Source organism: Leuciscus leuciscus (assembly GCF_965113295.1).
Source record: "Leuciscus leuciscus genome assembly, chromosome: 2".
Lineage (NCBI taxonomy): Eukaryota > Metazoa > Chordata > Actinopteri > Cypriniformes > Leuciscidae > Leuciscus > Leuciscus leuciscus.
The window spans coordinates 58,294,818-58,307,876 of NC_138726.1; the positions used below are offsets into that span (position 1 = coordinate 58,294,818).

Here is a 13,059-nt window from a genome sequence, read left to right on the forward strand (position 1 = left end):
AATAACTAAATACTTCAGAACCATTCAGTATAGTATGCATGTGTCTGTTATGAATGTAATCGAGAAGGATTTCATCTCAATTCAGTTTTGTTCTCATCCAATAGTGTCAGTGCTGACAAATCAATAATATTATTGATTATTAAGTGTCTTTTAAGTCAAGTCAAGTCAAGTCAAGTTTATTTGTATAAACCAAGCCAAAGTAGACTGTGAGAGTAATAGAAGTAATAGTAGCATTACTATAACCTATTATTTATTCATAAAAATTACATTGCTCTATTTCAGCTCTTCAGGCGCACAGGCAGCTGTAAGGCACATGCGGCGAGATCGGCATAGGGTCGTAGCATTGCTCCCAGGGTGTATCACAGGCCGAACCAGCTGAAGATCCTCCCAAAACATACAGCTGTCCGTCAAGATTGGCTGATCTAATAGATCTGATGTGACATTTAAGACAGTATTGTGTTTGTCTTTGTTTGTGATGTTCAAGTTCAAGTTAATAGAAAAAGTTACATTTTTAGGATGGGCTTCCTTGCACATCAGTGTCAAAAAGGTTGAAATAGTGCATCAAATCAAAGAAGGCGGGTTTACTTTTCACAGAACCTGAGTGTGAATTCAGTGACAGGGCGGCCATAGATAAAATCATGGAATTTTTTGTTACAAACACAAGTGCCAGCATTTTTTTTTTCAATTTCAGCGCAACGGGACTCAGTGGGCGTGAGGGCCCATGATGCAAGTGCCACAGGCCGCCCTCGCTGTAAGCATACTGCACCATACTGTGTCTTTTCTCAGCACTTTCAGACTTCTCTCAGACGGTTCATACAGCAAATGATGTTTTATAAACAAAGTTCGGGAGGAGCACGTTCAAATAATCAATCAATCAATCATCTCGTCATCAAACAATTACCATGTCTACCCTATCAGCATGAGAGGAAGCATATATATATTCACTCTGTCAACTCACCTAACATTCCTTGACAGTTTTCAGCAGCATTTGGCTCAGCCCTACCTTCCTAACATTTCCGAAATGAGCTCTCCCGTCCAATGAAGAATCTTTCGTCCTTCAGGAATCTTTGTCTCAAATCCTCTGGTGTTATCTCGCGGGCGTCAGGCCTAAACAAACGGATCCTCGCCACCACAGGCGAAACATCCGCGATCTTCTTCCGCGCATTTCTCTAAACCGAGAAATGGACAATAAGGCCCGCCGAGCACCACGCTCGCGTCTCGGGCAATGCCGCCCTCTTCACACGAAGAAACGGGCCTTCTTCCAGGACCAGGCCGCCGCAGCAGGCCCTCAGTAAGCCGCGCCGCAGATTCAGTCCCGGCCGGCCAGCTCACACTCTCAACCGCCCCGTCAGACGGTCATCGGAGGCCTTTGAGAGTTACATCCGCAAAAAAAAAAAAAAAAAAATGCTATTTCCGTTCCAGCCGGAGCTCACATCTCCGTCCCACTCACCTTTCAGATCACATTTTGAAAGCAAGTTATTTCCAACACCACAGCAGCATAACCTCTTCCTCCAACGGGAGCCCTTTCTCCACCCAACTGGCTTTCCAGTCAGTTAAAAAGCAAGTCAACCAAGTTCTTCTACTACAGCTAATCTACTCCACTCCCACAGAAGCTCCGTTACTCTGTCCAAACTTGCTCCACTGCCGCAGCAGTGCCATCTACTCCACTCCCGCAGGAGCTCAGTTCTATGTCCAAATTGTTTCGGATATTTAAAGCAAGTTGAAAAGCAAGTTTGGTCCACTGCCGCAGCAGTGCCATCTACTCCGCTCCTGCAGGAGCTCCGTTACTCCGTCCAAACTTGTCCACTGCCGCAGCAGCGTCATCTACTCCGCTCCCACAGGAGCTCCGTTACTCCGCACAAAATAGTTTGGATATTTAAAAGCAAATTGAAAGCAAGTTTGGTCCACTGCCGCTGGAGCTCCGTTACTCCGTCCAAACTTGCTCCACTGCCGCAGCAGTGTCATCTACTCCACTCTTGCAGGAGCTCAGTTCTATGTCCAAAATTGTTTTGGATATTTAAAAGCAAGTTGAAAAGCAAGTTTGGTCCACTGCCGCAGCAGTGTCATCTACTCCACTCTTGCAGGAGCTCAGTTCTATGTCCAAAATAGTTTGGATATTTAAAAGCAAATTGAAAGCAAGTTTGGTCCACTGCCGCAGCAGTGTCAGCTACTCCGCTCCCTCTGGAGCTCCGTTACTCCGTCCAAACTTGCTCCACTGCCGCAGCAGTGTCATCTACTCCACTCTTGCAGGAGCTCAGTTCTATGTCCAAAATTGTTTTGGATATTTAAAAGCAAGTTGAAAAGCAAGTTTGGTCCACTGCCGCAGCAGTGTCATCTACTCCGCTCCCGCAGGAGCTCCGTTACTCCGTCCAAACTTGTCCACTGCCACAGCAGTGTCATCTACTCCGCTCCAACTTGTCCACTGCCGCAGCAGTGTCATCTACTCCGCTCCCGCAGGAGCTCAGTTCAGTTCTAAAATAGTTTTGGATATTTAAAAGTAAATTGAAAGCAAGTTTGCTCCACTCCCGCAGGAGCTCCGTTCCCCGCAGCAGTTTACTCTTCCGTTCCCACAAGTACTCTATTATCCATCCTTTTTCATCAGATATTTGAAAAGCAAGCCAAAGCAAGTTTGATTCAATGCCGCAGCAGGTTCATCTCTAGAGCTAGTTCTCCATCAAACTTGCTTCCACTGCAACGGTTATACCATTCTTCTCCGCTTCCGCAGAATTACATCACATATGACCATCCCCAGCCTACCACGTTAGAGGCACACCCATCTGACGTCATGACAACCAACTCCCGTCCGACGTCACAGGAAGCCTTCCAGCAACTTACCCCTTTCCACTTCTGATACCTTAAGCTTTGCACTCTGCAAGTTTTTGGGGGGTTATCAACATCATCATGGCGGCTGTCCTGCATTTATTTGCAGCTTTTTGGGGGGAGTACTCTGGGTTCGGGCCGAATACCGAGCCCGGAGCCCTCTCCTCGGACAGCACGCCAAATACGCATTTATTCTATCTGACTTATTTGTTAGTGTGAACTCGTGAAATGATGTTTTATAAACAAAGTTCGGGAGGAGCACGTTCAAATAATCAATCAATCAATCAACTCGTCATCAAACAATTACCATGTCTACCCTATCAGCATGAGAGGAAGCATATATATATTCACTTTGTCAACTCACCTAACATTCCTTGACAGTTTTCAGCATCCCTCCACCACCCCAACTCCTCACTCTTGGCTTGTTCTTTCACAGCCAGGAATACGGGGGGAGTACTCTGGGTTCGGGCCGAATACCGAGCCCGGAGCCCTCTCCTCGGACAGCACGCCAAATACGCATTTATTCTATCTGACTTATTTGTTAGTGTGAACTCGTGAAACATATGTTAACAACCAAGTCCAAGGTGAGTTTTTTTTTCACGGAGTAACTGTTTGTCTATCCATGATGACGTTTTTTGCGGGTAAGCACAATTCAGAGAATTTAGTTGGAAGTACCTCCTCATGATCTTCCCCGTCAGCATACACAAATGTTTCAGACTTATCAACCGCTTCGGGACCGGCAAGGTTTAACAATGTGTAGGCTTGTACTTTCTATGATTTATACATTTATGTTTAGCAGTAGATATGCCATTCCTTTTCAAACTTTCTCCAGTTATCTGCAACGTTGTCATCAAAGATCAACGGATTGATACGGCGAAGTCCCTGGGCCATTTTATCCTGCTTCTTACACCATGTATTTTTTGATAAACAGAAACACAGAAGCCGTCTTGATCCGTACAGTTGTTTTACTAATCTGCCCTCTCCACATGTACTCTCTGTTTTTCGACATGGGAGGAGGGGCTGGCCTTAAAGGGAAATACCCCATCATTCTACAGGTCCTGTCCAAAGTTCAAGACAGGGATACGGCCTTGTGATGAACTACATCTGTGGCAAAATTCCCTTTTTAAAACTAAAAAATATGAATTTTCCAACCACTGTCTAACATTGTCACCTTAATTTAAGTGTTATTTGGAACAGTAACTCGTATGGTTACATTAGTTATATATAATGTTTATATGTGATGAAGGAAACTCGTATGTATTCTTGTGTAATATCTCATTTCACAACAATTTACAATATTAAAGAAACTTGACTGATAAATTGTAAACATTCATCTTTAGCATCATGTGCACACGTTTGAATAAACGTGTAAAATAGCTATACAAAGTGACAAAACTGGTTAAGAATTCAGAATTAGATTTAACCATGATAAGTGGACGGCCCTTCCCAATCCTGGCCTGCATGGTTTCGGCTGGATGGCCTGCGACCGCCCGTGAATCTCTTCAGCGTATCTGAGGAACTAGGACGTAACCAGGGCTCTGTGGCAATGGTGTCAATGGAAACAGGCCGATTGGTTGAAGGAGTCTGTGGCCATAGCTCCTCCCCTTCCTCAGCTGACGCTTCCCCTGATCTCCAGTCGTGTTCTCTCATGTTGTTCAGCGATGTCATCTTGTTCTTTGTACGCTCCCTCAGCCGCTCTATTTCTGCGCTGGTTAGCGAGTGCAGGGACTGGTTGTCAGGACCGCTGTCAGGTCGAGTGTACCCGTTTACCACATCACCAGTCACGTCCGCCTTCCTAACTGCCGGTCTCGCTCTCTGGTCACTCCTGGATTGGAGACGGAATGAATCGCCGCTGGGGTCAATAAAGGCGCTCTCTGAGTCTAACAGCAAGCGTCTGCCTGGATCCTCTGCAGAATTCAGCCTCTGCTTATGATGCTGCTGTCCTGAAGACACCACATCAAAGTAATCAGCAGCTTTGCCCCTCCTCAGGCTGTTGATGGTTCGTTGCTGTTGTCGTAACAGAGCCTGTTGCTGGATATCTAGGCTGTGATCATCACTGGGGGGGTCTGGATATGCCTGCCGCACCTCCTCACGGGATGCACCTTCTCTGTACTTCAGATGATTAAAATCTTGTAGGTTGTGCATGTTGGTTGCTGCAGTGGTGTGGGAAGCCGGCCTCCTGCTGGGTACTTGTCTGCGTAGTCTTGCCACATCAAAAACATCCTCTCGGAGGTGTTCTCTTGGCCTGCCATGAACGGGAGGGATGTGGTAATTTGTGTTGGACTGCATTAACTGTCCCTCCAGGTGTCTCTGTTTGCTCCGCAGCTGCCTACGCAAGGCTGATAACTCCCTGATCACTGTCTGCTTTTCTTCTGTGGCCCTGATCTCGTTCCTGCGGGCAGGCACCGGGGGAGAATGTGGTGCTGACATCGAGTGCATAGACACAGTTGCAGAAGAGCGGTGGCTCTCCGCCGATGGAGGTCTAGGAAGCTGCTTACGTAGTCTCTTCTGCAAGGCTGGTAGGGGTGGTGACGGTGCCCTGTGGACCTCCTTCAGATGTGTCTGCATCTCTCTTTCGTGTCTCTCCCTCAGGGCTTTGTCCTCTTTCTCCTCTTCTTTCTTCAGTTTTTCAGCCTCTTTACGGCGCTCTTCGGCTTGCCTGATCAACTCCCCATTTTTGTCTATATGCTCTTTCTCTTTCTGACGCTTCCTCTCCTGCTCTTCCTCATACTCTCTTTCGATCCGAGCTCGCTGTTCGGCAATCCGCCTCTCTTCTTTCTCGTCCTCGAGCCGGCTCCGCTCCCTCTCTTCTGCCTCCTTTATCCTCTTTTCCTCGATCTGTTGCTTCAAACACTCCTTGTACAATTCCTGGTCACGGAGCTGCTGTGGAGTAAAGCCCTGCATTTCAGCCCGAGCCCGACGGGCCCCGACTTTTTTACGCCCCTAGGGCCGGGCTTCGGGCCAATTTTCACGTCATAGTTCACATGCGGGCCGGGCCTCGGGCCTTTTTTGGGTTATCCTTCTTTTTATATGTTTAGACATTAATTAAAAAAAAACGAGAAGTTGACGTCGACGATAGAAAAACAAACATAGAACAAACAAACATATAGAAAGTCATAATCATCATAATCTTATAATTACACTGACAAAGAGTGACATGACAGTCTCGCACGCACGCACGCACGCACACACACAGAAGATTTCCCGTCCGCAGAACCAACGATTCACCTCATGTGCAAATAATGGAGAATATTAAGAGAAAAATCGCGAGTGATAGAAGAGAAGATAGAAATCTTCCACTGTGGATGCTATTCTTTTTCTCCACGATGCTCTGTAAGAGACTGTTCTAACTTTTCGTTTGATTGGACTTTATTTTCGTTTAACTGTTGGAAACTACTGGAAAAAAGAATGGCCATGTTCTGTGGTGCATTTTTGAGGTAAGATAACCTGCAAGTTTGTTTTTGATTTATTTTACTTTATTTGTTTAGATTGACTATTGCTCATTTCGTTTGCGAGCGCTGTTGCGAGCAGCCTGAGCCTGCCTCAGTATTTCAAAAAATGTTACTCACTGTGGTTTAATAAATAAACATTAAACTATACTGTCTGTGTGATATGCTTGAAGTGTTTTATATCTATGGATTTTATTGTAGCTAAGTAAAGTATTAGCGTTGATTTGAGAGGCTAAATTGATCAAACATGTTTTACTCGCTGTTGGCTCGGGCTTGCTTGGTCGTCTTTTTATTTTTTTATTTTTTTTTTTATGCTCCAAACATTTGTCTAAATTAACTTAATAAAGAAATGAAAAGAAAAGAAACATAACAAACAAAACGGACATATTTTAACCCTCTGAGGTCTGAGGGGTTTTTGGGGTCCTTGAGATGTTCTGACATGCCCTGACATTTGTGCTTTTTTCAGTTGCTTATAAACATATTAATGGCAAAAAAAAATTACACACTATTTAGCACAAACAGGGCTACCATAATATGTGAGCAACAAGAATGTACATGTCTGCATTTTTGAGAGAATAATGTTTATGCGTGGTTATTGAAAAAACTAAAAACTAAAGTTTCTGAAATAAGGCCATAAAACACATACTAAATATGTGCCAATAAGACTTTTGTCTAATAGATGTCATTGCCTAGTGTTTTTTCTTCAAAATGATGTGAAAATCATCCTGCCCTTATCATTCACATAACACAATACATTGATTTGAATTTTGCAAAGCACTTTCTGTTTGGAAAGGCAATATGCGGAGTGGGCGTCAACGATCATGCATATTTAGTGGTTCACACCTTAGGAGACAATGGGGCCTGCATACTTAATGACCCTTTCATTCAGGTGAGTCACTGAGCCACAAGAATGCAAGAGCAACAGTTGGAAGCATCTCAATTATTTATTTTTTTCCACATAGTGTGCTTGCAATTTGGCCTATAATATCCAAGGAAAACATGTCTAGTAATTGTGCAGTTAATTCTCATACTGTATTTTCAGTTTTGGAATATTTATCCTCTCCCCAAATTTGTCACTAATAAAACACAATAAAAATTATTTAAAGAAAAGGCTTATTACCTTATTACCTTTTAATAGTTTGTTTACATCTACCTTGTAAATATATTTTTTTATTAAAAAGGTTACAATTACAACAACAATTCAAGAGTAATCTTTCTTTGTAAAAACTAAAGTATACATTTTATCATACATATTTCAAAGTTAAGGATTTGATTGATTATTTGATTACTTTATTTTTGACAAAACATACTATATTTAACATGAGCAAATATTGGCAAACAAATATTGGCTTATTTGAGTTGGCAGATATTTTACAGTAAAAATGTATAATCTATCCAAAACTAATCAACGAAATGTTGTCTTTCATATGTCTGTAACATAGGTCTTTCGTTTTTATTATAAGAAATATAAATGTTAATTTGCAGTTTAATACGTTGCTTATACAAATACATTTTATTTCAACATTTCAGTCGATTTTTACTCAGTATAGCAATACAGTTTGCTAAAACCGAAACATTCATTCACAAACAGAAACGCCTGACTGTAACGTTGTTTTTATGAAATATTAGGGCATATAAATGTTAATTTTCAGTTTACTCATCTCAGTATAGCAATACAGTTTGCTAAAACATCATCATTCATTCACACAGAGACGCAATTTAAATTTAAACTGTCTTTTTGCGAGCTGTGATAAACAGCGCGCATCTCTGCGGCTGCCGTTCATTCATTCACAGAAACGCGATTAACTTGAGAAGGAAAAAAAACTTACTACATATTCGGATCCTCTCTCCTGCAATACCCGCACTCTGAGGTAGATTTTCCGTTATTATTATTCCTCACAGCGCTGCCAGATGGTGTAAACACGTAGGCTACAATGATATGATTAAACTTGTGTTTTCTCGAGCTGATATGGGGGCGTTCACAGGTTTGCCTCAGTAATTTGCGTTTGAATAGCGCGCGCTCTCCGTGGGCGGAGTCACATTACCTTTGAATGAGCTCTAATGAGCTCGACTGGAATCGCTCTCTTTTAACACAGATTTCACAAGATGAGAATATTTTTTTTTTATATAAATTACCTCATTTTAAAGAAGAGAATTCAAGCTTCATGCCTGTGTGACTGTATGCCTGTTTGACTCAGTATTCGTTGAGTTATTGTTCATTTTCGGACGCGTTTCAGAATGGTCTTCACTGACAGAGAGAAGGCAGAACTCGCATCACGTTTATTTTTCTTTATTTGGCAAAAAGCACAACACTTTGTTTTTATTGTGAGTATACACAAAAATAATACACATTTAACAGAATCGATTGATGTATGAAACTTGCTTGTAATATCAAAGTCAACAGAGCAAAATTAATTTCTTTTGAACTGAACTGAAAAAAATCCAGCAAAACGCGTGGGCGCGTTTGTCGACCTCAGAGGGTTAATGGCAGTCTGCCGCTGTGAAAAAGCGGCAGTCTGCTTGTAGGCCTTCATCTCAGCCTCTATTTTAGCGTCATACAGCTCTTTTTCCACCTTCTCATGATACCGTCTCTGCTGTCGTTCTTGAATCTGCTTCTTAAGGGCTTCCTGATAGCTAACAGCACTTTCCTTGGGCTGCTGCAGCCTCTTGGAAGAAAAGAACGCTGGTTCTGAGGGAACAACTCCAGCATGGCTGATCGGTTGTGTAAGGCCTCCAGAGGGAGGCTGCAGAACGGGCCAATGTGCTTCTGGAGGGATGTGTGACTGTTGACCCCCTGCTGGTCCATAGTAGGCCAGATTGGGGTCTAGAGGATTTCTGGCTCCATAATAGTAATATGCATTATCATAAGGCGTTTGATAGGAGTCAGGGATGGAGGGACCCAAAGGAGGATGCACACCTGTAATTCTTGGGCCAACTATCTCCCCCAGGGTTCTTGAGAGGCTTCTGTGTTTGTCTTCAGTAACAGTGGTTGCACCATTGGCCCCATACCCTGCTCGAGCTTCCAGACCAAGGCCTGATGTGTTAGCCAATCTGCTTAAGACAGTGCTGTGGTCCAGAGTCGGGGACTGGAAAGCAACACAAGGTCCCTCGGGAGGTGCGCTCTCTCTTGGTGCTTGTGGAAGTTTCCGCCTGGCAGAGTCATCCCTGAAGACCCCAAGACCCAGCCCTGGTTGGTAAGGCACATCCCTTCTCCTGTCTTCGTATTCCTGGGTCATGGCACCAAATTGTTTGATTCGGTCTGCCTTTTTTTCTGGATCAACAGCACCTGTTGCAGCCACTCTCAACTCAAGCTCCTTTTCCTTTCTTTTGTTCCTCTCTTTTTCGGCTATTTGCTGTAGCAGCTCAAGTTTGTAACGTTGCTTCCTCCTCTTAGAGGCATCCTCCCCTTCAGCAGAACCAATCATGAGTCCTGTAGCAAACTCTGTCATGTTCTGCTCGCTTAGAGATCTGTTTTACGCTCGAGTCGGTGCTTGTAGACTATGTGAGCTGTGTTTTCCTCCTCTCCTGTTGGCACCAATGTCTTCCTGTATGTTTCTAAGCCTTTCCTTCTCAAGGAGTTCTATCTCCTCATCAGAACTGATTTGATCTTGGTGAGGGCCTCCCCAGCGATCAGGCGTCTCTGCCCACTGTCTCCATGGCCTTGATACCTTGGGCACTCCGGAAGTGGGCTCAGTTAGAGTGGCAACATCCCTCCTTGAGAACACAATGTTCTCTGGGCCCTGAATGCCCCTTTGCGCTTGTACCTCTGGAGAACCAGCTGGGTACTTTGGAGTAATAGATCCAAAACCATCTCTCTCCAGGGCCTGTGGAGTACTCGAAGTTTTCCCTATTTTCAGTGCTCCCTTTTGCCCTCGGAGAAACAGATTATACTCCTCCTTTCTCTCAATTTGCAGCTTTTCCTTCGCTGAACTCCGTTCTTTTATGGGGAGAGACAGCATGTGGGACTGTGGAAGTGGATCAGCAATCATTTGATTTCTTTTCTCAGACATAAAGCGCCAGTGGTATACCACGCCAAAAAATAAAAAAATGAAGCTGATCTCACCGGATCCGTAGATCGTCGGGCAATGTTAATCCACACGGATTTGAAAGTTTGGATCTGGGCACGTCCTCTTACCGGAGGCGCGCACACGGGTAAACAGTCCAGGTGATTGAATAATTATCTGTTCTTCTCTCCTCCATTAAAGCCGCCTCTTAACGTATCGTTTGAAAATCAAACCATAAGGAACAAGCTTTAACTCTCTATAGCTGCAGCAAACAATACTGGCGCCATGTATTCAAAAACACACCCCTGTCCTGCTGATTCTCTCCACACCCCTAAATAAGCTTGGGTGCGCTTTGTTAGAAATTAAGGGCGGCCGAAGCCTTAAAGAGACATCCCCCATTCTTACCAAAATACACAGTGAAAACTAAATACATTACACAATTGAACTGTTTGATGCGTCTTTTGTTGAATGGTGTTCAGCGCCGTCTGAATATTTGTTTGTTGCTGTGTGCCTTATTAATTCCTTTACACCTGCTCTTATGCATATTTATATGTTTAAGAAAGTATTGAGTATGTGACATTGTTGAAGTTTTGTGGTATTTGTGATTACTGCTTTCATTCCAAAGATTCCCTTGTGTGTTTATAGTAACACAGCTGTTTAAAAAGAACATTAAAGGGTGGATTGTTACAACTGGATGTGCCGAACAACTGAAACTGAAGCATCGAGAAGAAAGGCCTTCTCTTTCTTCCGGATGCTCGCCAAGTTCACCCACAGATGTCTTTCCATGGTCACCATAGCCACCATTGATCTCCTGACCGTTGTGGCAGTCTGCTTGGTGGCCCTGACCCTGGTCCAAGTCTCTCAGCAGATTGGCTTGGTATGCCTGGAGCACTGCTATTGTGTGCAGTGATGCCCCAGCCTGACCTGCTGCTGCTTTTGCAGTCTTCAACGGTTTAGATGGCAGGGCCGGAGCTTTCAGTGTCGATGTGCCACCCAGCGAGAAATAGCTCGCAAACGGCTCTTCAATTGGAGGCATAGACAAGTACCCGTGCTCGCGCATTTCCTCGATATTTGCATGATTGGCATGCTGATACCGATCAATGCGGGCAGAGTACAGGTTCTTCTATGCCTTCTCGATCTCAAAATTGCAGATTGGAAAGAAATGGAAGGCTCATGGGAGCTAGCGGGTTATGGCCAGAAAGAAGCCGCTCATCTAGCCTTCCATGAGCGGCCTCTTCCCTCCTGCACCGCCATGGCAACTGGAGCCTGGCAGAAGCGCGCTCCTTCAAAAATCCCCCTCAGTATTTGCATTTTCTATTCTCATCATTTGTTTTCCATGTTCTTTCACCATCAATACTGTCAATGCGGTCATTGGTATACCTTGTTTCTGCATCCCAGACACAAAATTTAAGACGCAGTCTGTCTCCATCAGCACTATATTTGTTCATATTGGAGCACTGTATGCACACAATTTAATGCGGACGTGCAAAGTAAAAAAGGACAACAGCAGCAACACACATGTAGCATGTATAAGTGCTGCAATGGTAGGTAGAAATAGTAGACCAGTATCAGATGAACTAGGTTCAGCTCAAGGAGGAAAAGGCTGGGTTTTATGAAACTCAGACACAAGGTTGTGGTGCCAAGTTGTGGAGTATATTACAGTGAAATAAGATGACAGGTATTTACAATATTTAATTGTGCACATAGGTAGTATTCAGTTCAAAGTTGTTAATGAGCCAAGTGAGAATTCATACACAACGATCCAAGTGCTTGAAGCTGCAACAGTTCACACACAGCCCACGCAAAGGGCAGAGTCTAATAATTTAGAAGAAAAGTCCATGAGGGAATCAGTCCATGAGGTCAGTGGTGGCCTATATAAACCATCAGGGGGGTCTGAGGTCTCACCCTCTATGCAGACTGGCGCATCAGATCCTCCTGTGGTCGCAAGGGAAACTGTTGTCTCTCAGAGCAACATACATCCCGTGGAATCAGAATCAGGGAGCAGACATCCTGTCAAGGCAGGGGCTGAGGCCCGGGGAATGGAGACCCCACCCAATCGTGGCTCCAATATGTCAGAGGTTCGGCCCAGTGGAAGTGGATCTATTTGCGTCTCGAGAGACGACCCACTGTCCGCTGTGGTTCTCCCTCACACATCCATCCCCGCTGGGGTTGGATGGCATGGTACAGACATGGCCGAGGCTGCATCTGTACGCATTTCCCCCGATCGCTCTGCTCCCAGGAGTTCTAGAGAGAGTCCGTCGTGATGGGATCAGTCTACTGTTGGTAGCCCCATCGTGGCTGGCCCGAGTATGGTTCTCAGACATAATATCGCTCCTGGAGAGCTTTCCATGGGAGATTCCCATCAGGAAGGACCTGCTGACACAGGCAGAGGGCACAATATTTCACCCTCGTCCGGAACTATGGAAACTGTGGGTCTGGCTCCTGAGGGGGCACAGTACCGAGAGGCTGGCCTGTCAGCAGGAGTAGTGGAGACCATACTCAGCTCTAGAGCTCCCTCCATGAGGAAGTTGTACGGCCTAAAATGGAATGTTTTCGCCGTATGGTGTAGAGAGCGTGAGCTGCCCAGTGGCTTCAGTACTGGAGTTCCTCCAAGACCACTTCTCGGCTGGTCTTACCCTGTCCACACTCAAGGTGTACGTGGCTGCCAGTTTGGCTTTCCACGCTCCTCTGGGTGATGGGCCTCTGGGGAGACAGCAGTTGGTCATTCGTTTCCTCCGTGGGGCTTGGAGGATGAGACCTGCGGCTCGTACCAGGGTTCCCACTTG

The 13,059-nt window shown here is 44.8% G+C and overlaps 1 pseudogene across 1 annotated transcript; it reads right to left on the reverse strand.

Moving 5' to 3' along the window:
• Positions 1-4,193: 4,193 nt before the first annotated feature.
• LOC309483483 (centrosome and spindle pole-associated protein 1-like) lies at positions 4,194-11,333 on the reverse strand (annotated as a pseudogene). Its single transcript has 3 exons — positions 11,046-11,333; positions 8,759-10,327; positions 4,194-5,763 (listed from the first exon to the last, which is right to left on the reverse strand). The product of its transcript is annotated as a centrosome and spindle pole-associated protein 1-like (transcript).
• Positions 11,334-13,059: the final 1,726 nt, after the last annotated feature.